We start from the raw sequence: 26,333 nt of genomic DNA on the forward strand, positions 1-26,333 counted from the left end.
GGACATAAGGTGTTCACTTTACCCCAGTCTCCACTACTCCTCATCTCCTATTCCACTCCTTCCTGCTGCCTACCTGAAAGTGTGACTATACCACAGCGGAGACTGTTGTGTTTGCCAAGTCAGTAAGAATAGCTGCCCATGACACCAACCTTCACATTCAACCCTTTTCACCAGTCCTGAATGTGAGTGGCCGCATCTGCGTTGGCACACTTCCCCTTTCCCCACAGGAAAGGAGCATTGCCGTGTATGCTGCACCTTCTCAGAGCTCCTATCCTGTCTGAGAGCCACAGGCTGCCCGAGGCCTGCAACCAACACTGAAAACCCTTCCTGCTGTCTCGTGCCTAGCACCACGCGCACACCAGGAAACATGACCCTCAACAGCACGAGCCCTCAGTCTGCAGCCTGCTTCAAATTCCCGGCTGTGCCGCTTAGGAGCGGTCGGAGGACCCCGGGCCAGCCAATAAACCCTCTGAGCCCATTTCCTCCTCTGTGAGGTCAGGGAAAGCACTTAGCTCAGTGTTCTACTGAGTAACCAGGGGGAATGAATGGCAGTGTGTGTGAAGTGCTCCGCAAAGGGCCTAGTCTATCCGCATGCTCAAGAAGGGTGGTAACTTGGGGTGCCTGGGTGGCTCAGTGGGTTAAAGCCTCTGCTTTTGGCTCAGGTCATGATCTCAGGGTCCTGGGATCAGCCCCACATCGGGCTCTCTGCTCAGCAGGGAGCCTGCTTCCTCCCTTCTCTCTCTCTGCCTGCCTCTCTGCCTACTTGTGATCTGTCAAATAAATAAATAAAATCTTAAAAAAAAAAAAAAAAGGGTGGTGACTGCTGCCATGGAACATGGACAGCGCTCAACGAAGACCTGTTAACTGATTGACTTTCCCATCACCTTTGACTTGCCCCCATCCCAGAGAAATGGGAGCTTGCACACCCTCTGCGCTGCCATCTGGGTTGGGGATGAGGCGCTGTAGCCCCCAGGGGATCTCTGGACCAGCTGGCCACATCAGTGTCCGAGGATGTGGGCTGGAGGGATAGAGACCTGAAACCCCACAGCCAGGCAAAGCATCTTCCTTCCCCCCACTTACAACTCCTACACAAACCAGCCAACATTTTGCCTTTTTTTTTTTTTTAACAAAAAGTCATTAGCATTTCCGTATGTCTCCCTTTGAAGTTAATAGAATATATTTTTACATTCTATTCCAACCCACATATATCTCTCATCTCACAATGATCTCTGATCTCACAATGCACTTGGGTAGGACCACACATTTTAGCATTTAATGGTCTCTCAATATTTCAAAGAGACTGTATGACTCTCTAGAAACACTGAGCGGCCTCTAAGGTGATTAGCACCATGTGTGGCAATCAGAAGGTTATTTTTTTAAGTACACATACATGTACACCACATCCAACAATTTCCTTTTCAGGCAAAACGATGAATGTTTTTGGATTTATTTTGCACCAGCAAAGTGCTAAGCAATGTAACAAAATATATGCCATGCCCATCAATATCCATTTCCTTCTGCGCTGAGACATGTTTCATGTTAAAAACTATGAAATGGAACTCTTTGTTTCTTTGGAAATGTTTGAATATGTAACAAATGAAAAGGGACTGAATTAGGTCAGTATCTTGTTTGTTCCCTTAAAAAGGTATGTGTGATGGCCTCTGGGCTGCAGCGTTTTATCTGCCAACGCTGCAAAATTGACGGAAGAAACACGCTTTGTCTTTCCCAAAACAATGGTTTCCGTGTTACTTCCTCCTTTCAGTTCTGACCTGTCACTGATTTCAACAGGACACAGACCTTGGTCTTGGCCTTCCCTTCTAGGAACCATGATGGCCTCACATTCACAGCCTGCAGAATGCAGAGGGCCTGGTGGTCACCCGCACAGACAGGCGGGAGGAGAACCACATTGATCGTTTTCAGTCTCCCTAAGATGGGGAGGAAGCAGAGGGGTCTGGGACAATTCTGTCCTTGCCCTTGATTCAAGCATCCCAGTGCTCCTGCTCCACAACCAGCTTTGACTCCAAAGTGGCGCATCAAAACAGCTGCAAGATTCCCCATGTTAATGGCAGCCCTGGACAGCAGCTCCTCCTCCACGGGGCAGACAATGGTCTCACTGAAGCAGCTCTCTGGGCTGGATGTGGAGTGATCGGCTTGTCTGAGCAAACCACACAGCCCTGCCAGGAAGCTGTCACCTTGCCATGGAGACATGGAGAGTTGTCATCCCACCCTTGGCCCTTAGTAATAAGGAACCCCCTGTGTTTTTGGTGAGGAAAGAGTGCTGACCTCTAGCAGTGCCAGAGGGAACCCCACAAGTGTTCCCGAGAAGACCCTGAGGTCTCCAGGAGGGAAAATGGCAGGAATATTAGCATTACAAAGAAAGGAATAGAAAAACCCCTTACCTCCAGGGAGAGGAAGCAGGTCCCTTAACTAACTGCCTGATGCATCACCCGTGAGCACGTGAGCAGCAGCCCCATGTCCCCAACTGTCAACCACCCCCACTCAGCCCAGATCTGCCTGGCACTCACTCTCCAGACAGATGCCAAATCACCCATTTTGAAACGAGTTGTCTAACAGGACTTCTCAGTTGATGGGTAGTGAAGGTGGGAGAGAGGTACCATTTGGGGAAACAGAGCAGTCAGGAAAAAGTGGGGAAGGCAACTTCCATGTATCTATCAATAACAGAACATGAACACACTGACTGAAGGCCCAAAGAGCTTATGAGTGCTTCCTTTGTAGTTTCCCATCCGAGTACCCCCAGTGAACTCGTGACATGTGGGAGCCCACTGAAGGACACTACAGAGCTCTGATTTCAAATGAAACTGCTGCTTGCAGAAACTATTTCACATTTCCTGTTGTATGGAGAACACAGAGGCAGCCCATGGCCTGTCACACCTCACCAGACTCATGGCTGGCCCAGTCACAGAGTCCTTGGGAAACGAGGGGTCCTCTTTCATAAACTCTTACACTATGACCAGCCTGGCAGCTGACAAATGAGTTACTGAAACAGATTCAGGGAACCCAGGAGCACTCAAAAGGGGTGGGGGGACATATAAAAGAAACCCATGAAATACTACTGTGCTGCAAAAAACACACAAAAGAGAACCTGCAGTTCAGGAAAATGCATCACAGGAAAATGGTAATGTAGGTGCCTGGGCACCTACACAGGAGAGGGCAGTCATTAGCTTGTGCCCACCCAGCCTACAAACAGTAAAAGCCAAAACCACTAAGGCTAAGTTAAACTAGAGGGAAAAGAAAAAAAAGTATCCCCACTGAAAAAAGGCATTTCTGTAAAAATAACATTAGGATGTTTTGAGTTTGAATTATGACAAGGGTCCACTTTAAGAGGGAAGCCATTTGTAATTCTAGAATCCTTGAGCTATTAAGCTACAGCAATATAGTAGCTCCGTGAACTTTGGATTTTTTTTTTTTTTTTTAAACCATTGTAGTTAAGTTTTTGTGCAACTACCTCCACATCCTTGGGAAATAAATTCTCCAGCATCGTGTGATGGCTCTGATTTGCCATCAGGAAAAAAGAAGTGAACAATCTCTAAGGGACCTCACGTTATCCCAGAGCATGCTTTCTCTAGTAGGGTCCCCTGAGAGGCTCAGGTTTCTGAACAGCAACCACTGCTGTGGGCCCAGCAGGGCAGTCTTCATGGAGCTGCCAAACCCACTTGCTTTGTCCCTCTGTGGAACCTACCAGCAAAGGGAGCTTGCGAATCGCTTCCTGAGACTTCCAGGAATTGCCCTGCTGGGCTCCTCCTTGCTGCGGCCTGTGTGTGTGTCCTGGGAAACATAGAACACATCTCAGCCTCTCCCCGCTGCCCTTAGAGCTCCAGCCAGGTGGGCTGCCGGCAGGTGTCCACCTCAGTGCTGTGGTCTCTGCACCCTTCCCCTGCACAGGGCCACCACCCCTCTGTCCTTCAAGGTCTAGCTCTGGTGACATCTCTTCCACAGAAGACTTTCCTTTCAGACTATTTGATCCCACCGAATGGGATCCAGTCTTTATCTGTACCCCTTCAAAGGCACAGCACTTTCTACAGCATGGTGCATTTAAGAGAACATCTTCCCTCCCTTCCTGGAGAGCCCCACGAGCTTCTTGAGCTCTGAATCCTAACCGGACTCATTAACATGCCCATGGGATTGCACACTCAGCGCCTGCTCAGTAAGTGCCTAGGGGACCTGCCCAGAGCCCTGTTTCTGCCTGCAGCAGGGGCAGCAGGTGTCCACAGACCTCGCTTGGGCACTGGGACAGTGCTGGGATGGCAGTTTCCCATGCTTCCCAGTGAGGCTCTCCAGGCTTCCCACCTTCCTTTACTGCCCCTCTGGGAGGGCAGAGAATAGCAGGACAGTCATGGCCATAGCTTTAACCTTGAGACATAGGCCTCAGACTCCAGGGCTGGCTTCCCAGATACAGGGGGAGAAAGCCTTTCTCCTCAGCCAGAGTCCCCTTCAGATACACATAGCTGGGGGCCTGAGACGAGAAGATCTGCACAGTGCCAACAAGGACAACGTATCAGGAGGTTTAGGGAGAGGCAGGAAGCCATCGCTGCAGGTATACTGGGGACAGAAAACGTGACTGGGGGAGGGGTTAACGAGGCAGGGAGGGAGAGGGTTGAGAGGGAGTCTGTCACAACAGCCTTTGCCTCTTTCAATTCCAGGCTGGGATGCTAAGGGCCGACCCACCTCCAGGGGGCAGGCTGCAAGCACTCTGCCCTTGGTCTTGCAAGGGACTGAAAAGGTAGCACAGCTGAATGGTCTGGGACCAGGTGGGAAGCGCTGAGAGTGGCTGAGGAAAATCACTGACTACCCACCAGTGCTGAGGTAGGGATTAGGGGGAGACGTTTGTCGTGCCAGTGGAGTTTCCTGTTCTGAGCTCTGCGCAGCCCCTTGGGTAGCTCTCTTCTAGACGTTGTGCAACTCCCTTGCTTCACGCCCCCAAGCTGTGAGGGTCTCCTTCCCAGTCTACTGCAAACAGCCAACTCCAGAGGGCAGGGACCAGGAGTGTCTCCCTGACTCGACACCACGACCTCCCCAACATCTAGTGCACACAGCAGGTGCCCTGTAACGACCCACTGAATGGCACCTGGGAGGTAAAACAGAGCTCAGACTTTTAGTTTGGAATCATCACAGGTAGCACATTTTGAACAGAGAGCAAAGAGCAACTCATCCTCTCCATTCCTGGATTTATGTCATAGGACACAGGGTGGGCATGTAAAATCTCCAAATCAAAGTTGGAAGTTGCCTTCTTATGTATGGGGCTACCATTTCCCAGAGAAGAATTAGTCAGGAAAACCTCTCTTATGACTTTTGTCAATAGGATGAATATGCCTCATCTGTCTGAACCCTCAAGTCATGGGCACATGCAGACGCAGCAGGGACCCGTGGCTGTGCTGACTACTGCAGTTTCAGAGTAGCTGGTTCTGGCGAGGCCAGGCCACCTTGGTGGGGGAGGTCAGTCCAATAGCAGAAAAGTGTGTCAGGAAGCCCTGGGCCGTATTCTGGCATGCGTGCACGCACACACACACACACGCACGCACACACACCACAAAAACAAAGACAACCACTGAAGCAACTGTTTGGGGAGCCAGTTAACTAACTGCCTCTTAGTCTGCTTTTCAGTAACTGGGTCAGAATCTGAACTTTTCTTTGTCTTCCTTTTTCTAAAAGAAAACATTCCCTAACCAAAATATGGAATTCATCTGCATGGTAATCCCAAGTGGAGAACAGACTCATTTCCTCCTGATCTGTGTCTCACTCACACCCACTCACTCTTTTTTCTCATGGACAATGAATGGAAATACCCCCCTGTAGGAATCTCAACCGCCCTCTTTGGAACAGATGTTTTGGAACCCCCTGACAAGCTGCCCGTCACCGCGAGGCAGATCGCACACGTTCACAGGCCGTCAGATCCGACGCTTCTGCGCGCCCAGCTCCAGCAAGTCTCACAAGAGCTCGGATCACTGTTCCATGAGATCAGATACAACTCTGTAGTTCAGCAACTTTTTCTCCATGTCCTCTTTCAGCAACATGCCCCATCAGGAGGCCACTTCGAAGGCCCTAATTCAGCAAAGTCATTGTCATCTGCTACAGAATCAACAGTGGGATTTCTCGGCCCCATCTCTGCAAAGATTAGTACGGTCGAATCCTTCGATGAAAACATTACTCTCAGGAAGTGAGCCAGGCACTTGGGAAAGAAAATGAACTTGTGTAAGCCACCAGGGCACTGTTCATAAATTTCTGCTAGGCTAACAGGGCCCTCGTGGCCTGAGAGAGTTATTGCTCAATACTTCCTAAGCACCCACAGAAGTTCATGTTTCTCCCTGAGGGCCTCACTTGCTCCAGGAGAGAAATGCACTACAAGCTCTCGTCTTGTTTAAAACTGTGATGCGTGGAGGCAGACCATTCGAGCCACCTGGATGTGCTGTGAAATGGTCTTGCCAACAGTTCTAGCTTTTCCAAATGTACCTATAAAAACAAAACTAAATGCTTGTTACATTCACTCTTTAGGGGACCTAGTTTGCTCCAGAGTCAACGGACCAGAGAGAAGTTTCAGCAGAACCCAACGCACTTGCTTGAACAATCTGGTTATTGGCCAGAGTAAGGAATAGGTTTGTGTGTTTTTGGAAGGCCATGAACTAAGGCAAGAGCAGACACCCAAAAAGAGACCTCTCCTTACCCAGATTTTGTGAAGGCCATGATAGAGGATGAACCGGAGAAACTACGGAATCCGAGAGAAGCCATCTGCACTTAAAACCTTAAAACCTGGGGCACCTGGGTGGCTCAGTGGGTTGAGCCTCTGCCTTCGGCTCAGTTCATGATCTTGGGGTCCTGGGATCGAGTCCCACATCGGGCTCTCTGCTCTGCAGGGAGCCTGCTTCCTTCTCTCTCTCTCTCTGCTTGCCTCTGCCCACTTGTGATCTCTGTCAAATAAATAAAATCTTAAAAAAAAAAAAAACCTTAAAACCTGTGAAACATTATTCCCATCTGCCTTAGCAATGGGCTTCAACAGTTCTGATCTCTACTGCACCAATAAAACTTTGCATGACTCTGTGAGCCACTAAATCCAGGCACAAACATACTTCTAGAGCTGCACATGCCCGCTCAGTATTAGTACACACTGTTAAGGTTAGACTACTGGCTCCTTTCCTCTCCATTCTTCTTTCCATCAATGAGGACTGTTTACATGTAACACTAAATTTCAATTTTACATGGAGTGAACTTTGACTGAAATCACCATAAAGTTGTAATTGTGATAAAAAAAGAGGGGTGCCTGGGTGGCTCAGTGGGTTGAGCCGCTGCCTTCGGCTCAGGTCATGATCTCAGGGTCCTGGGATCGAGTCCCACATCGGGCTCTCTGCTCAGCAAGAAGCCTGCTTCCCTCTCTCTCTCTCTCTCTGCCTGCCTCTCCGTCTACTTGTGATCTCTCTCTGTCAAATAAATAAATAAAATCTTTAAAAAAAAAAAAAAGACATTTTCTCAAACCAGGTATCCTTGCATACTTCATTCACCAAACCCATTAGGAAGAAAAAATATGCATACATGCATACACATGCACACACACCAAGATAAAAATTCAAAAAGGGATTAACAGAACAAAGGCAATATAGTGAAACATTTAAGGACATAAACTCTAGCCCAAGGGACCCCTCCCCAGCACTATCACTTTATCAGCTGTGTGACCTTGGGCAAATTAGTCTCTGAGCCTCAGTTTCCCCATGTGTGAAATGGGGATAAAAGAATATACATTTCCTAGCATGGGATGATTCATCTTGAGGAACAGTGTCCAGTTGCTTTTATCATGTGGTTCTTACTAACCTCAACTCCAAGGCCCGCTGGTGCTTGCTTACTTAAGAACGACACAATCTGGCAGTCCCCTGCACATATGACCATAACTGGCCTCTTGTTCCCCTTGCCACTTCGAGGTCACAGTCTACACGTTCTGTTTATACTGACAAAGAGTTTCCTGATGACACAGTAGTTACACAGAAATGTCTATTTGTTTGGTTCTTTGCTTTTTGCTGCTTCCAAATGTCTGTGGATTGATCTATGTGGATCCCAGAAATGTAATCGTTAGTTGCTTAGCTAAAGAGCCTTCTCTCTGTGTTTGTTTTTACTAGAAATCAGTCCTCTGAACCTGTGGTTTGCAAACTTTTTTTTTGAGTATGGAACGCTGTTTATCAAACAGAATCTGGCAGGCAACCCTAGATGCATTCACCAACCAGCCAGAAGCAGAGCTGGGGCTGATTATAAAACAGGAGTCGACCAGGGCCACCTTGCTCCCATGACCACCATCACCTCCAGCAGCCCCTAAAATGCCGCTAGGAACTGTAGCAACAGCCAACCTCTGTGGAAGACGCTCAGTGAAAGCCTGGATCCAAACCACGCTTCCAGTTTGGATCTCAGAGCCTCTCAACACCACGTGGCCTGAACTTGAGTCTCCCCGGTGAGCTCCAGCTTTTCATCTCCTAGCTCCATCAATAACAACAAAGTCAGAGACCCACAAAACCACGATCCCTTGCTTACTAAGCGTTCCTAACATGGCTGTGGTCTGTGCAGATACACAGACTCTTACTGTCTTTGACTAGACTGTACGCTGACTTACAGCCACTCCCCAAAAGCAACGCCGTAGGACCACAGTGCTCGCATGGCTGTGCTGACCAGTACGTACGATGCACGTTGTCATTATTCCTGGCTTCTGGAGGAGCCATGTTCCACTTACATTTGGTTCCACCCTTTAGTCCATAACATATAAGCCAAGGTCAGTCCCATCTAGCAAAGGTTCAGAAGAATGTTGGAAAAATGTTCAATGAATAGGGCACTCTCATGCTGAAATATACACCCTTACAGGGCTTATGAAGTACCACGTGGTCTCCACACATGAAATGTTACAGGGAGGAAAAAATTAGAGAGAAATTCAGAGTAGGGGAAGGGGAATGCTGAAGCAGCTGGAGAAAGTCATCACTTGGAAAGCGCCAAGACTGGGAAGCAGGCCCCTCTTCCTCAGTTCAACAGCAGTGGCTACTCAGCGGAAGTATGACATAGATTTAACTGTGGGAAGGCAAGAGGTAGAGGGAGACTTGCTCAGGGTGGTCTGAGGGAGACCAGCCAGGAGTGATGGGGCTGGAGCCAACGAACAAAAGATCCCAACCAATAGGGAGAAAATACTTCCTCCACAGAAAAAGCCGCTCCATCTCCCAAGGGAATGGCTGGAAGACTCCCAGCCTGAGTCATTCGGAAACAGATTTTACAAACCGCTCCGGAGTATCCCAGGGGGAATGATTAGGCCATGACGGAGGAAGAGGCTTCAAGACCAAGTGGGTCTTTTCCAGCTCCAACTCCCATGCTTCCCAGAACCTTCTGCTTCTTCCCAACTCACTGTGGCCAGCGTGACCATAGCCTGGCGGTAACAATCCTCCTCTGCAAGCCTGTCAAGGCCTGGGCGTAGCTACTGATGTGGCCCTGCCTGGCTGGGCCTGGTAGTCCTGGCTGCCACTGTGAGCCTGAAGTCCCGGCTTCCGTGTGAACAGCCCCACCTGGCCCCAGGGCACTGAAGAGATGGTGGATGTGACAGCCCAGGATGCAGGGCTGCCCACCCCAGGGCACTCAGCAATCAGGCCTCAGCCAGGGACACTGCCCCGGGCCTCTTACTTTCTTCATCTACTGGGGCCTTTGACATCTGCCAATCAGATCTGCTCCTGGGAGCTGGCAGTCATTACACCAGCTGGATGGCTGGAACACTGGCAAGGTCTCCCATCCCCACAGCTGGCCAGCGAGGGGAGCAGATGGGCTGCATCCGAAGCTGTGTCTGCTTGGATCTAATTACGCGGCTGAAAGAATGAGCCCCAAGTGACCCTGGTCACCTCAGAGATAGCCGTCAGACAGGCCTCAGGAGAATGTCGCCAATAGCATGTGGGATGGCTATGACCTCCCCATCATCCCCTCTCACCTTCCTTCTAAGGAACCAGCTGCGCAGGGCCACTCACACTGGGACCGGGTGCCACTTTCTGGTGGTGTTAATCCTACGCCAAATACATTTCTTCTTGGTGACTACTCACTTGACTCAGGTTTCTAGAAAATCCCTGTTCAGAAATTTCATTTTAAGCCACAAAAGCCTCACAGAAAGCAACTGATGAGATAAACCACCACATTTTTTTGGTCTCGTTTCAGATTTTAATTGGGTGTTACTGTTAAGTCGGTATCCCTGTTAACTATTGCTGTGTGACAAAGCTCCTCAAAATGTAGTGGCTTAGAACAACTACTTCTTATTTCCCATGATTCCATGCGCCGTCAGGCAGTTCCTCTGCTGGTTTTGCCCCGGCTCAGGGACACGCTGCTCTCAGCTGGGTCAGCCACACTAGAGGGCCCACTGAGACTTCATTCACACACACGGCTGTTAAGGCTGCCCACTGCTGGCGGCACCGCAGCTCTCTGCCATGGGCCTCTCATCCTCCTGCAGGCCCAACTGGCTTCCTTCCATGAAAGTCTCAAGGCAGAGTCCCAACAGGGCAAAGGCAGAAGCTGCCAGACCTTCTGAGGTCTAGGCTCTGGAACTCACACAATGCTTATGCTGCATCTATCACTACGAGTGAGTGAGAAGGCCAGTCCAGCTTCAAGGGGGAGCGAAAGAAGGCCACAGTTATGGGCAAGAAGAGCAAAAAAAGGATTTGGGACAGTTTCAAATCTACCACATGTCGGCATCTTCCAAGGGTGTCAGAGTGACATGACTTCTGGACAGTGGTCACAGGTGCTCTCGACCAAAGGAATCCCAGAACAGATGTCGAATCCTACAGACCACCCTTGAAAAACTGCAGTATAGATTACCATGTTAAAGTCTCTGAAAAGTCCCACAATAAAAATAAATCCTGCTTAACAATGAACAAATAACCTTCTAGAAGCCAAAGAAACCTTGGTCACGAATCCTGAATTTTGGGAATAGTTCTGGTTTTGCCCGCTTTGTTCTTGACCTAAGAAACATCCCAGAAATGTCACATATGTTTCCAGAACACCTCCTAACACATGGAAGGGGCACCATGACTGTGAGTCCTGAGGTGGGTTATAAAACTGAAAGCCACAGAAGGTGATGAAGAACTATTCTACTTCTTACCTGCCTATTGGTCACCAACCTATACCCTCCCATAAATCTGTACCCTCCCTCATTTTCTGCTCAATCAGAAAGAAAAAGCTCATCCATCCTCAAAACCAGGTTCTCCATTGGCAGTTTCAATAGCAATGATACAGGGGGAAATGGTACCCAGTGCTCTGGCCATGAGACCACAACTGTTCCAGTGGTGACTGAAGACTCATGCGGGCTGGCCAAGCCAAATCACAATCTAGGACCGTTGAGATGCATGCACTTGTGAGGCACCGTCCTCAAATTCAAGAACCAGACCCCTGGCACAGTCCCTGCACACAGAGTACAGTGCACAGGGAAGGCACATTGCAATGCTGGATTACAAAGTGCTAAATACAAAACTGAAAAAATATCCTTTTTACCTTTGTATTTTCTCTTGTATCAGGGAAAGCGAATGACAAGGGGTAGAGAGAAGAATCCACACATCTGGCTGCGAGAAGTTTCTTAGAACTGATTATTCTTATATTCACTCACTAAAGGACAGTGATTCACCCAAAGACACACGGCTGTCAGGGGCCAATTTACTAAATCGGACTCAAAACATCTCAGGATTTTCTTTCTTTGGCATCAGAAACTTGTAAGTCTTTGTCTTCTGCTGTGAAATCATCAGGGAAACATCGCCTGGAAGCCTGAAGGTAGTTTCAAAGGATGGGATAAAAGTGAATCTACAGACAAATGAGGGGAATTCCATGGGAAAAAACACTCCATGTGTGATGAAAGAGGAAGGCAGAATTCCTAAGGGAGACAGAATCCTGAGCACACTGGTCAGTCTAAGAAATAAACAAGGTGACTGGCCAAAGGAGCTCCATAGACAACACAGCCCCTTGGAGAGCCTTTCTGAGAGTGGATGGATGACATGCAAGCTTAAATTTAACAGCAAGAGGTCAGTGCAAGGATCTGGTGAGAGGGTAATGGACCAACTTCCTCAGGGTTCCTAGAGATGCGTCTGGGAGTCCGTTTTAGCTCCTGCTCCTGATTCACCCTGAGAAACGGCCCCAGGATGTGGACACACCACATTGAATGCTCTTTCTCTCCACCAACGTAGCTACTGCATTAGAAACAAAGGACAAAAATGACAACCACAGGGTTCAGCTGCTCTGTGGGATATGGGAGAAAACCTGCAGCCAACTTACGATTTTGTTCCCCTTCTCAGTCCATGCACTGAGGGATTCTAAGAGCAGACAGGCCCCTGGAGCACAGCCTAAAGCACCAGCATACTAATGCAATGAGACAGCGAGAGCAGAGATGGGGGGAAGTTAGGAAAAGATAAGCACTAACAATTCTATATTCTATTACATATAGGGAGGTATTTTCAGAAATACAGAACACTTGGGTTTGCTGGAGTGAGAGAAAATACATGGCCCAGAGAGGACAAGGATAGATCTGATTCTGACCACCGGTGTGAAGCAGGTACATTCCCCCATCAACAAGGCATCCACAGGCCATTCAGGATCACAGATCAGCCACCAAGCACAACATATTCGTTTCACGTTCAGAAGGCTGCATCTGTGGAACTCTGAGCCCCATACAGGTTTTACCAGCTCCGTTCATCACGATATGTTATTTCTATGATGGTAGGATGTTTGCTGGGGAAACTGGAGGGGACGGAAGAGGTTCGGCTGTAAATGCCATCTGTGTTCTGATGGTATGGGAGGGACAGTGGAGGCAGTGGCAAGGCCCCCAGGACTTGGACAAGTTGCCTTCTATTACCTGCAGGTCCAGCCTCACGACACTGTGTACCACACCACCACTCACCGCGCCCTGACCACACCTGGAACTTCCAGGCCCCTGGCCTCTGTCCACACTCGTCCCTATCTGGATGCCAATCCCTTCCTTCATGCCTTAGTGAAACCTCGTTATTTTTATGGCCCAACTCAAACGTCACAGCTTTTGGAATGCCCTCCACAAAAGTCAGAATTAATTGTTCTGTCCTCTGTCCCCAATATTATTCATTTATCGTAGAAGCAGTGACTTCTCTGCTCATCCTCTCATGGCTGGATCAGGAACTCACTGAGGACAGGGACACTGTCCTCCTCTTCGCTGCTCCACTGTCACACAACAGGTCTGAATGATTAGATATCAGACAGCCCCAAGATCGTATCCACTCATCCCCTATATGACAGTCATAGAACAGAAGGTATTTTCCATTTTAGGATGTGTCCTCAAGACTGTTGTGTAACAGAGAGGAATCAAAAACATAACAGAGAAGTGTTGTTTCTAAGGTGCACTAATAGCTTGGATTCCCCTTCTTTCCTTCCCCAGGAATTTCCCAAAGTAATATAGATGGCTCTGTTCAGACTTGGCTGGCCACCGATTTCCGTCAGATTTTTGTTTTCTTCCTGATCTGAGTGCATGGAAAAAATACCGTAATATCCTCGTGGGCCTAGTTATAATTCTATAGGCAGATCTGCCTCGTTAGCAATGAGGAAACCTCAGCCCTGTAAGAAGCTCTGACAACCCAGGAGTTCCATCTGTTACTGCGAAGCCTTATCAGCGTTTTTTACTGAGGCACAAAGTATCATTCTAGGATCAACATCTAGATTCCTCTCAGAGATCATCCCTACACCCTTCCCTTCCCTGTTTCAGGATTAACGGTATCAAATTCTCAGTATTTTAAATTCACTGCAGTATCTATCAGACACAGATATAATTCACACTCTACTAGCAATCGCTGCATGTGCTTTGTTTCAGGCCGCCTGCTGGGTCTCCAAGGGAACTTGTCTATCACTGTTCAAAATGCTAAAGCAGTGCGTTCTGCAGGTACCGTGGTGGCCGTGCACACCCCTCATCTCCCCAGGGTACGTGCTGACAGCAAGCACTCGGGACCACCACCCATGCAGAGAGCAGGCCTTACGTGCTGGCCTCAAGGGCAGCCACCAGCCAGCGATAGAAGTGAGGTGGAGGCAGCCTTTCCCCACTTGCTGGGCCCTCCGATGGGCTGGTTCTGAAGGATGCCCTCTAGAATTTACCAGGAACTCAGGCCCAGGTGCCCATAGCCCAACTTACTCAAAATCATCCCTTTATTGCCTGTCATCTCCTCACTAGTTCACAAACCTATTCCCTTACCAATGTTTTCCAGGATTACCTCCCAACAACCTACTTGTGCTTGAATCCCAGCCATAGGATCTGGTCTGAACAAAGCCAATCTAAGGAAAGTCCCAACACAGAAGCAATTTGATAACCAATATGGGAATCCGGGACACCCCGGATTCAAGCGGAGTAAATCTTGACAGTAAATAAAACACTATCGTGGCATCTTCGTGCTGAAGAACCTTTCCGTATCAGAGTCATAATGAGCCCAATAGCCTCAGGAAGCGAACGGAGCTGTCTCAAATCTGCGAATTAGTGTGTTATATGTGTTCTAAAAACAGACTGGATTTCAGTGGCTGTTTCAACTTCCATGGCATTAAATTTCCTTTTATTCTTCCCAGCACCATATTTCCAATAAGCCCTGAAAAAATGTACCCCTGAGGAAGGATATTTTGCTATCTTAATAATGTCTTTCAATCCTTAGGAAACAATTCACCATATTTCATTCTCAAAAATATTAATTTTCCTCCCCCAAAGAATCTTATGAAAATATTTATGTTTCTTGCCTGAGTTCCCAGGGAGGTGAAGTTGAAAAGCTAGCTAATAAAAGATAATTCCAATATTCCAATATTACAAAAAAACAATACATATTGCAATATGGAAATAATTAAGATCCAAAGAAAAAAATGTCAATCCCTCCAATCAAAAGCCCTTTCTCTAGAAAGTAATGTCCAGGGGCGCCTGGGTGGCTCAGTGGGTTAAGCCGCTGCCTTCGGCTCAGGTCATGATCCCAGGTCCTGGGTTCGAGCCCCACATCGGGCTTTCTGCTCAGCAGGGAGCCTGCTTCCTCCTCTCTCTCTGCCTGCCTCTCTGCCTACTTGTGATTTCTCTCTGTCAAATAAATAAATAAAATCTTAAAAAAAAAAAAAAAAAAGAAAAGAAAGTAATGTCCAGGGGCTCTTGTTTGACTAATATGTATTAGACATTATTTGAGGCAAGCTTTGCTTTAAAACAAGCAAATAGGTACCAAATTCAAGTTTCTATAAAAGGTAATTCATGGATGAGGATTCATGTCACACAAAAAAATTCATAAATATTCCATTAAAATACCATACCCTGTAAAATACCAATTTTAGAGAAACCTGTTTTTGTTTTGTTTTTAGACTACATCTAATTGGGAAAACACACATTCCTTTCTTCCAGAAGTGTAGCCTGGACCAGGGCGGAAGAAGAAGGATGCAGATGGAGCATTATGAAAAAGGCAGAACTGAAAGGTCGTCATGTAACCCATGGGATGTGGGCAATGAGGTAAAGAGGGGGCTCAAGATGCTGCCCAGGTATCTGGCTTGGTAGATGGACTGGAGGCCTTTTTACTGGGAGAGAGAATTCAGGCCACAGAACCAGGGGGAGTGAAGGAATAGGTTTATTTGGGGGCATGATGCATTCTAAGTGCCAGGGGGACTCCAGGGAAAGACCCTGGGCCTGCAGCCTGAGGAAAGGTTCGACTGGGGGGAGGTCTGGCCCATGAGTGGCAGCTGAAGTCATGGGGTGAGCCAGATAATTTGGAGAATGAAGGGAAAAGATGGAAGAAAGGGGCTAGAGGAGTCCCTGGGAACAATAATAAGGAAGAAGTGAGAAAACTCAGCTAAGCAGTCTGAGAAGAAACACCAGGGAGAAGCAGGTATGTATCAGTTCATGGGGTCTGTGAACACTTTATTAGGAGCCAGCATGTGGTGTTAATCGTTATTATTCCATGAACATGAGCTAGACCATGTGCCCTGACCAGGCAGAGGGGAAGGAGAAAGGCAGGAGGCAGGGTGATGGCTGGTGCTCCGTGGGTACAGCTGACTTTCCAGATGCTGACAGTCCCAATTGAGAAGTCACATTAGAACTTCCAAGTGTGTTTTCTTTGACACTGCCACACCCGATTTCATCTCCCATGAAGGACAATTCTGTATACAATGAACTATTACTGAGATTACAGTAGGAGCAAAGTTATGCATCTTAATAAAAACTTTCTAGAACATGGGTCAAAATCATATACATCCCAACAGTCAGAAATGACAATTTCACCTAAAAAAAAAAAAAAAAAAAAAAAGGACATCATCATAAAAAAGAAAATACAGGTGGCTATTCTGTTAATGAAGTCAGTGAATTTCATTAATAATATAAAGAGCAAAAATTCAAGTGAGGTGCCATTCTTACTTCCCAAACCGGCAAAGATTCGATAGGAATTCCGACAGTGTGCTGAAACAATCACTCTCTCTTACTGCCAGATAGAGCCCAATGTTCCTGGAGCTATTTTTAAAACTGAACAAGTATCTATAAAAGGACAGTCAAAGTTTATATTCAATGATTTTAAAAAATCAGAACTCAAATGCTAAAAACAGAAGGTTAAAATGATGTATGTACCACAGATACTGTGGTATGAACATAATTGAGTTCTTACTCTGTATACAACTTTACAGTCAGTTACTTTTTTGTTTCATATGATACCGTCTGTATTCATTAACAAGAAGCTTCTTGTTAAAGTTATTTCAGTGGTTGCAAATTGATTCCTATCTTGTTGCCTCATCAACATGTTTCTCATGTTTCTCAGCCCATGAACATGAGCAGAAAAATGGATAGAACTTCAACTGAATCAGGGATTCAGTTTGAGGATGAAGCAGGAAGAGAGAAACATGTTGATAAGGCAACAAGACAGGAACCAATTTGCAACCACTGAAATAACTTTAACAAGAAGCTTCTTGTTAATGAATATGGAATCATACGAAACAAAAAAGTAACTGACTGTAAAGTTGTATACAGAGTAAGAACTCAATTATGGCAAGAAAACAATGTACATACAAGAAGAGACACTCTTTGGAGTTCGGCCACCAGAGTGGAAGCAGTGACCTCTAGGGAGATTAATTTTTTTTTCTCCTGCATACATATACTTTTCTGTATGAACCTGGATTATTTTGATAATCTGTAGAAAACACAAATAAACATCTTCTGGCAATTCTAGTCCAGCAATGACATCACATAAGGCTTGCTGCCCAATTTCACAGTTATACCAGTGTCCCAGGCACTAGGGAAGACTGAGTGGCTGAAGAACAACCTCTGCTTTGAGGTGTGTAGGTAATACAAATACACACGTGTAACAGCAGCTGGAGAAAAACACAACTCCTGGGTGTTTGCCCAAGGGACCTTTTCTACAACCACTTTACACCGAAATGCCGGACAGTTTTCCCAAAGGAAAGACTTCAATGTACCCGTCATGGGGTGTAAGCTGGCTACCCTGAGCTTGAATAACAAGGAGAGGTGTGTGAAAGCAGGTGACCATCATGCCAGGCTGGCTGTGACTTTCCAGGCCATAGCCAGTCCATGAACATGAGCAGAAAAAGGGACAGAACTTGTACTGAATCAGGGATGCAGTGTGAGGATGAAGCAGGAAGAGAGAAACATGTTGATGAGGCAACAAGACAGGAACCAGCTCTTTCAGATTAGTCACACTAGATTTCTAAAGTGAATTCTCAGTCATATTTGCCTTCATTACATGAAAGAGATGACCTAAGCTGTGAGTTAATGACAGGAAGAGCCCATTTCCTAAAACAACTTGGCTGCATATATAGAATAATTTGGATCAAAATCAGGTACATTTCTAAGTCCATCTGAGCTTGCCAATTAGCTCTTAAGAGTTTTTCACAGGCTGTTGTGTGCTGGTAACGTAAGGTGCAAAGACTGGGGGCCAATCCCATCTTTACAGGCTGCCTGGCACCTAACCCTATGAGACGTGGTGAGTGGCTAGCCTGTGGCACAGGGGATGCGTGCATCTCGAAGGACAGGACCACCGTATGAAGAGTGGTTCCCACTGGTATGAGAACACAAGAAAGGGAAAAGATTACAAAAACTTAATTTTGGCTCTTGAATTAACCCAAAATGGAATGTAGATTAAATCATTATTTCATTGAAAAGAAGCTGGTTTGGGTCAGGAAGTCATGATGAAACCTCAAAGAGCAAATAGAGTGTTTATGGGGGCAGGATCTCGGGGCTTGAGAGCTCTCCTACTGCCTTCTTTAGTGATAAGCAGGGACTGCTGTGGTGTGACCTGAGAAATGATGAAAAACCTATACAGCTATGACTTACCTACGTTAACAAGCTTCATGTAAAAGCACACATATGTTTTACAGAGACAGCGAGAGAAATCCCTCTATGACATCCCCGAGTATACTCACTCAGACGAGGAGAGGTCATCCCCTTCCTTTTGAGGAGCAGCTTATAAAGTGGATCATGAAGATCAAAGAGCTTTCCATGTCAGGATCATGGCATTTCTTTGGGTAGATGAAAGGACAAGAGAAGCACCAACAGGAACCGCATCTACCTGACGGAGGAGCTACATATAGCCTTTTCCACAGACTTGAGCATTTGATCAGAGCAAAACTCTATGTTTGCTGATGTGAGATCCAGAACATCCTTGTGGACTTACTCCCTCAGATGGGGGGCCTGAATTCTCCATCAGATAATTCTTTAGAGAGGCCCAGAATTCATAGGGAGATGGATGTTTTTGCCACATCAGCACTGAGAAGAGCTCCCTTCCACACGGGGAAGCATAAGAACCCCCAGCTTCACCTATCCTCCCCCACACAGATGACTATTTCTACTTCTCCAAAGAACTCAGGCCAGCACATGAGAATTCTCTTAACATCCACCCATTCCTTATTGCGGAAGCTTATTTTTGTCAATACTACCCTTCCTACCCAGAGGGCTGCTCCAGCTCCTCTCCAAAGCTAACCCCACAGGCACCCATCCCTAGGACTATGCTTCATTCTGTTAGCTGCAACCCTGCCCACCTGACCACCCGAAGCCTCCCTCCCCACCGTCACGAACCTGTCTTGCTAGCGGCACCTTCCTACTGGTTTCCTAGCCTCTGGTCAACCCATTAGCCATGATGCCTTTTTAATATCTAACCTCACTTCTCTGCTTAAAAGAACCTTTGTGGATTCCCAAATTAAAAATGGGTTGTATTCCCAAACTCCCTTATAAACTGGAAGTCAAACTTAAGCCTACATTCACTCCTCCACTTGGCCAATATTTAGTGAACACCTAACATTCAAGAAACCATGCTGTGTAGCCCACAGCATGCCCGAAGTCAAGTTCTTGTCAGAGGAGGTTATAAAACTAGCTCTACGGTCTAAGCACAGACATTTATCCTCCATCCATCCAACCGATACTCACTGAGCATCTACTACACACTAGACAGTGTCCTGGGCCCTGAGGGTATAATAGAAGACTCAGACCAGCCCTCAGAAGTTCACAGTCCACCAAGGGAAGCAACTTCTCATTCTGTCCCAGCTGAGAAGAATCCTTAGGACTCTCCTGTCAAACTGCACAGTCCAGCCAAAACTTATCAGAAAAAAGGCAAGCCGTCAACATATAAGCAACAAAAGTGGAAAAAGAACTGCTTTCACTTTAAGTCTTTAATATATCCAATTCCTTTGATTTGCTTTTTTAAAATCTTGAAAACCACAATCTTATTTTTACTTTATCGTGTTCCTATCCAGACATCATATATTAGATTCAATTTATCCCCAGTAAAGGAAGAAGGCTATTATACCCTCTCCTATTAACTGCTTCCAAGCTACTGGTGGAAATGAATCCTATACTCTGTTCCTGGAACTTAAAAACCTCAATGTCATAATAAACTCTATCCAAGGAAAAGCCACTTTTGGGGGGCTACAGGTTCTTCATGAAATGTGATAAAGCCTTGTATTTAATACAGACATCTCAATCCTGTTTAATTCCTGAATACATTTTAATTCCCGAATACGGTGATACTGGAAAGTAAACTCTCTCATTCATCTACTCAGCCTGGGAAAGTCTGAGGATGGCAATGTATTTACCATGTTTATCACACAAAGGCATGTGGTCACAGATCAAGTACAGATCACGTACACACAACAGAAGAATGTTGACAAGGAGAGTGGCTGGTGTTTGTTGGCACCAATTACACAGGAAGAGCATCAGAGGTTAGGAAAGCTCACCACCGTCCCCCTGTGAGCCAACCAGGATTCAAACCGACCAGCAGGATTCCCGGTCAAATACTCTTCCCCCACCTCTCAGGATATACTTCAGTGTCACCCAGGGCATGAATGAGAAACAAACACACAGATGATTCCAAATGGATTCTCTTCTCGTGTTTTATACATAGACATCCCTTGAGAGTATATCTCTATATTTCTGGTACCACAGTATGAAGAAGAGTGCTAATTCACTAGGTAGTTAAAGGTCATTTTCTTCTGGATGACAGTTCCTAAACTAATCTGCTGGGGCATGTCAAAATGTGCCCCTAGGAACATCATACCTGCATCAAATGTCAAAAGTAACAATCATCAAAGAAGCAGAACATCTAGCTGGAAAGTTGTGTTTGGGTTCATACCCTGGGGAGTAGTGGTGAAATGTCTCCCTTGGTACATTTCAGAAGGAAGTGGAGGAGAAAGGTCTACTGCAAAGACATCAAAATGGAGCCTTGGGCTCTAAGACATAAGGTCCCGATAACACAGCAGCTATGTGTCTTTTCTTTTTCTTTCCCATTTTGAGTATTTAAAAATAGTCCTCTCAACTGTAGACTGTGAACAAAACCTTTAAAAGGAGAAAAAAAACTCACTTTCATAACCTTCACAATCTATTGGAAAAAAACTGTATTTTACTTAATAAATTAGAGATCACCCCATTTTTTCAAGGATCTTCTAGAACATTGATGCCCAATGAAAATATTATGTGAGCAGGTACAGCATTTAAAAATTTTAGTAAAAACATTTAAAAAGAAGAAATTAATTTTAATAATATATTCAAATCTATATATCCCAAATATTATCATTTCAACATATGATCAGTATAAAAAGTATTAAAAATATTTTACATCCTTTTTTCCTAACACTAACACTTCAAAAATCTTCTGTGTCCTTTGCACGTAACGCACATCTCAATTCAGGTACTAAGTTTTCATCAGAAATACATGATCTGATTAAACCATATAAAATGTACAGCTGAAAAAATAGATCTGGATGCCCAAGTTGTCTCCGTTTTTATTTTTTACTTTGTGATGCAATGAGTTACCTTTATGAATACTCAAATGTTAACCCAGCTTTTCATTTTATTTTATTTTTTTTTTAAAGATTTTATTTATTTATTTGACAGAGAGAGATCACAAGCAGGCAGAGAGGCAGGCAGAGAGAGAGGAGGAAGCAGGCTCCCTGCCGAGCAGAGAGCCCGACTCGGGGCTCGATCCCAGGACCCCTGAGATCATGACCTGAGCCGAAGGCAGCGGCTTAACCCACTGAGCCACCCAGGCGCCCCCCAGCTTTTCATTTTAAAGGCAAAATCCACTTAGTAATCATGTGTTGTCTTTTTCTATTCTTTTTTTTTTTTTTAAGATTTTATTTATTTGGGGCAGCTGGGTGGCTCAGTGGGCTAAGCCTCTGTCTTCAGCTCAGGTCATGATCTCAGGGTCCTGGGATGGAGCCAGGAATCAGGCTCTCTGCTCAGCAGGGAGCCTGCTTCCCCCCACTCTCTCTCCCTGCCTCTCTGCCTACTTGGGATCTCTCTGTCAAATAAACAAATAAAATCTTTTAAAAAAAAAGAAAAAATTTAGAACTGATAGTTAATTCAGTTACTGGAAAACTTTTATGCATTTTGAGACAAATTCATTGAAAACTTAGAACTGGGGGGAAAGATTCATTTACTCGTGAACAGAAAACCAAAGAAGACTAAAACTCCCAATGCTTCAACCCTTCTGATGAGGGAGTCCCACATTGGAGGGTAAGGTCACTCTCAACTTATTCAAGAAAAAAGTGATCCTTCCTGATCTAAATAACTTAACTTGGAGTCCCTCCACACCCCCAACCCAAAAAAGGCGGCTCAATAAGGCAAAGTTCAAACTCAAAAGAGATTTTAAAACTATGGACATTTTTTCAAGTCAGATTCCCTGCCTCCCTTCCTGTGTCCTGGTGAATTTATGAGCATATTTATTGAGATTCACTAGGTGCTAGTTCCATATGGCTCACTCTACACACAATACATCATTTAATCTCCCAGCAATCCCATGAGACAGGTGAGAGCCAGAGAGGGTGTTAATAACTTGTTCAAGGTCATACACCTAATTATAAGGTGTAGAGCTGGGACTGAAGCCCAGAAAGTCTGACCAGATTTTTTTTTTAAAGCCTGCCCAACAGAAGCCCCCTAATACCAACTACACACCCTCAATTCACGCTTTTCAAAGATTTCTCACAATTTGCACGGAGTAGGCAGGCCCTAACAGAGCAGGTACGACCCCGCCACTCTACCAAGGAGGCAGAAGAGACAGCTGGCAGAGCAGTTCCTCCATCCCACACTCAGTGCACCTTCCGAGGTCCCTGATGTCAGGAAGACATGCACAAGGTACTTGTGGCTGCTCTAACGCTGCACACGTCATCTTTACCTCACTGAATCCTCCAAAGCATTCCAGGGAAAAGGGGTATTCACACATAAAGAGATGGACATTCCACTAGGTAAAGGAACATGCCTGAGGTCACACAGCCAAATGGCACCGTATCTGGAATCCCAACCCAGGTCTGTGCCCAGCAGAGAGGACTCTCAGCCTTGAACCACCTCAAGGCAGGCTCTCCTCAGACTGTGGTGACTCCTTGTTCAAGAGCAACCTTTCAACAAGGTGGTATGATATGAGGAGGCTGATTTCTTCATAATTCACATGCTGTTATTTCAGAAAGGCCACTCCAGTATCTGACTTGGTCAAGTTTTATTGCATTTGTATGGGATGAACTCACAATTTAAAAAGAGAGAGAGAGAGAGAGAGATAGCTGTTTTATCTGGCTAAATCTTCGGAGAGGGGGATTTCGAGGATGAACAAGACTTCGCTCCTGAAGGCACTGGCAGAATGGAACTGGCTTCTCCCCAGAGCTGGATTAAACAGGCCAGCCTGGCAGTGATCCAGGGTGACAAACCCACAGTGGGGGACTAAATCATCATTGGAATACATGGGAAATATGGAGCCACTTAACTCAGGGGTTCACAGGCAACTCCTTACATAATGGACAAAATGGCAGCTGGACCTGTTTCCACTCAAACAGACAGTGCCTGGGAGTTGGAATAAACACACTCCTCACCAGCACAGATCTGTCTCTGCTGAGAATATCTTCCCTTGTAGATCTGTATGAGTGAAAACAGGCCTTACTACCAACCCCAATGTCACCTGGCTGACAGGCATCTGAAAGTCTGGACCGGAACAATGCGTGGCAGAGTGTTATTATTAACCAAATTTTAAACAGACGTATGAACACCTGGTTCAGAAAGTCACATTAGTAATAAATCCCTTATTTTCAACATACAGGAAAAGATATGTATTTTTTATTAACAGTCTTCATTAATAGAAAATCAGTTTCACTTACTCCCAGTAAATAAATAATAGAACAGATATTTCAAGATTATCAGCTTGATAATGTGCCAATGATTAACCTTCACAAGACACCCACCCATCTTGGGTCAGCCCTGGCTTTCCCAAGAGAAGGAACTTTGCTCAAATTATTTCATAACTCACAGGTGTTTACAGTTCCCATTAAAAAAAAAAAGAAGAAGAAGAAAAAAAAAGAACCCAAGCTTCCTAATCTAACCCAAGCAGTAGTAGCTATTAAAACAAGTTAATAACATTTCAGAAATCAATAGTTCAAATCATGATATAAGGGCAATTTTGCCTTCCCCAGAATCTATAAGCTAAAAAGATCTCCATCCCACAGTTGAGATGGCACCTGTGAAAGTAATCTGTGAATTCACTGCATATGGCAGAGCCTTCTGGAGAGGATGTCAGTGGGTCCTACATTCGAACCACATACTGGCTCCGTTGGCCTGAGCCGTATCCTCAAGTTCATTACAAGGGCCTTGGGGGACTGAGTTGAATACTGTCTGCCTTTTTAGAAGCAGAGATGGATCAAAGTCTTTTATTTTTATTTATTTTTTTTAAAGATTTTATTTATTATTTATTTGACAGGCAGAGATCACAAGTAGGCAGAGAAGCAGGCAGAGAGAGAGGGGGAAGCAGGCTCCCTGCCGAGCAGAGAGCCCGATGTGGGGCTCGATCCCAGGACCCTGGGATCATGACCTGAGCCGAAGGCAGAGGCTTTAACCCACTGAGCCACCCAGGTGCCCCGGATCAAAGTCTTTTAAAATAATTATTTAATTGGTTTTCCTGAACGCATACTGTAGAAGATTACTCAAACCCTATTTGTTATTACTAACATTTTCCAAAAGAAATCTATAAATCAGAATCAACAGACTCAATCATACATCACCTATTAGTCAACTGTTTTCAACTTTTATTTAGGCAATTCCTCTACCTGAGCTGTCATCAAGTAATAAAACTGGGTAATTTGAATTGGCCATCTTTACTTCTCCTTTCACAGAGAGATGGTAAAAATGGTGAAATGGTCCACAGAGAACTCAGAAGGAAACACAACTCAGAGTCAGCTATGCCCATTATAAAGAGCTTGGAAATTTCCTTACAGATGGTCACAGAACATTTACAGGGTCTTTTACAATCAATCATCTGAGAGGTATTTCTAAACAAAAACAAACAAACAAACAAACAAACTAGTGTTACCGTTCAAGATCCAAAAGTTTGAAATACTGTACCTCTTTCAAGAAGTAATTTGCTACCCCCCTGGAAAGTGTATCCAAAGAACTGTTATAATGAAGGTATCTGATTTCTACTACTTACCTATTTTATCTGCAGAAATGCTGGGAAGTATCAATGAACAACTTCAGAAAAATGCCACCTGGAAAAACAAATTGGAAAAAAAAAAAAAAAAAAAACTTGGATTTTTTTTTTTTTTTTAAACATAAAGAAGACTTAGCATACAATTTTATGTCTCATTAAAATAGTGTTTCAAATATTGGCCCCCAGGCAGCATATAGTTCAACTTGCATTAGAATATAGCCACCTATTCGTGGGAACAGCCACAGGTTCGTAGGAACACTAATGTACTAATATCAAATCCTAATCAGAAATGAACCAGAAAAAATAAGAGAGCCGTAGGGAAGGTGCAGCCCATGAAGACACCCCTTATTGCATCCTTTCCTTTTCCCTCACAAAGAGACCAACTTGAAAACACAATTTGTGTCTGTCAGGGCACTTTATAAACAGTCTCAAAAGGCTCAAATACTCCTGAAACAAATTAGGAATGACATACTTCATTGTGAATGCGGAAACTATCCTGGCAGTACTCTATATCCTTTTCAGTAACTTTGCTAACTTTTTTTAAAGCTAAACTCACAAGGATGTCCAAGCTGGAGATAGGGGAAAGTGGTCATTACAACTCTAACATAGTAAACAAAGGAAATCAAGAAATAAGAATTTATTAACGATTAGTTTACTCAGAAATGAAAAATTCCTTTTGGTGTTCTCCAAGTCTTCTGGTAATCTTATAAAATTATAAGCCTATTAATATGTTCAGAAATCAAGTATTCTTTTTGGTGTTCTTAAAGTCTTCTGGTAATCTTGGAAAATTATAAGCCTATTAATATAAGCCTACTAATATTAATTAGTATTAATATGTTCAAAACAAAGAATCCCAAAATGTCCATTCAGAACTGCTTTGAAATATTAAACATAAATGGAACAATTTCTAATACAAAATATCACAGTTACTATTTGGTGGAACTACACTATATATCAGCATAGTGTGGTATCAGATTATAACCTTTCCAGATACACAGAATGTCCATTGACAGTTGGGGAAACGAATGTTGAAAGAAGCAGAAAATTTCCCCCAGCATCACAGAGACCCAGGGTTTCCAAACGGCAATCTTTTCATTCTGCCATGTGGCCCCTTGCAAACACTTCCTACTCTACACCTGCTAGTCTACTCAGTACCTCTCCAGAGTCCCGACTTCCTTAACACGAAAGCTCTGGAAAACAAATCAAGTAGCAGATAAAATTAATGTGTGCTTTTGTATTAATAAAAGTAGTTAAAAGTAATTTCTTCATTTCAAAATGGTAGCCCAATCATGCTATTTAGGATTGTATGTAACACTGCATATAAATAAAAATGTAGAAAGAAGGCATTTGGCATTCAAGAAGTAGTAAATACACAACTAACTCCAGGTAAGACAGATGAAACAAAGTATTTGACAGCCTCAA

The 26,333-nt window shown here is 45.0% G+C and overlaps 1 protein-coding gene across 5 annotated transcripts in view; it reads right to left on the reverse strand.

Moving 5' to 3' along the window:
- Positions 1–26,333, reverse strand: part of LHFPL2 (LHFPL tetraspan subfamily member 2) — a 248,938-nt gene that overhangs the window by 55,404 nt on the left and 167,201 nt on the right. For all 5 annotated transcript variants that reach the window (XM_047731755.1, XM_047731757.1, XM_047731754.1 and 2 more), the window contains one exon: positions 24,912–24,969. The gene's annotated coding sequence lies outside the window, so the exon portion shown is untranslated. The remainder of the gene's footprint in view (positions 1–24,911; positions 24,970–26,333) is intronic.

The sequence above is a fragment of the Lutra lutra genome, chromosome 5, assembly GCF_902655055.1.
Source record: "Lutra lutra chromosome 5, mLutLut1.2, whole genome shotgun sequence".
Lineage (NCBI taxonomy): Eukaryota > Metazoa > Chordata > Mammalia > Carnivora > Mustelidae > Lutra > Lutra lutra.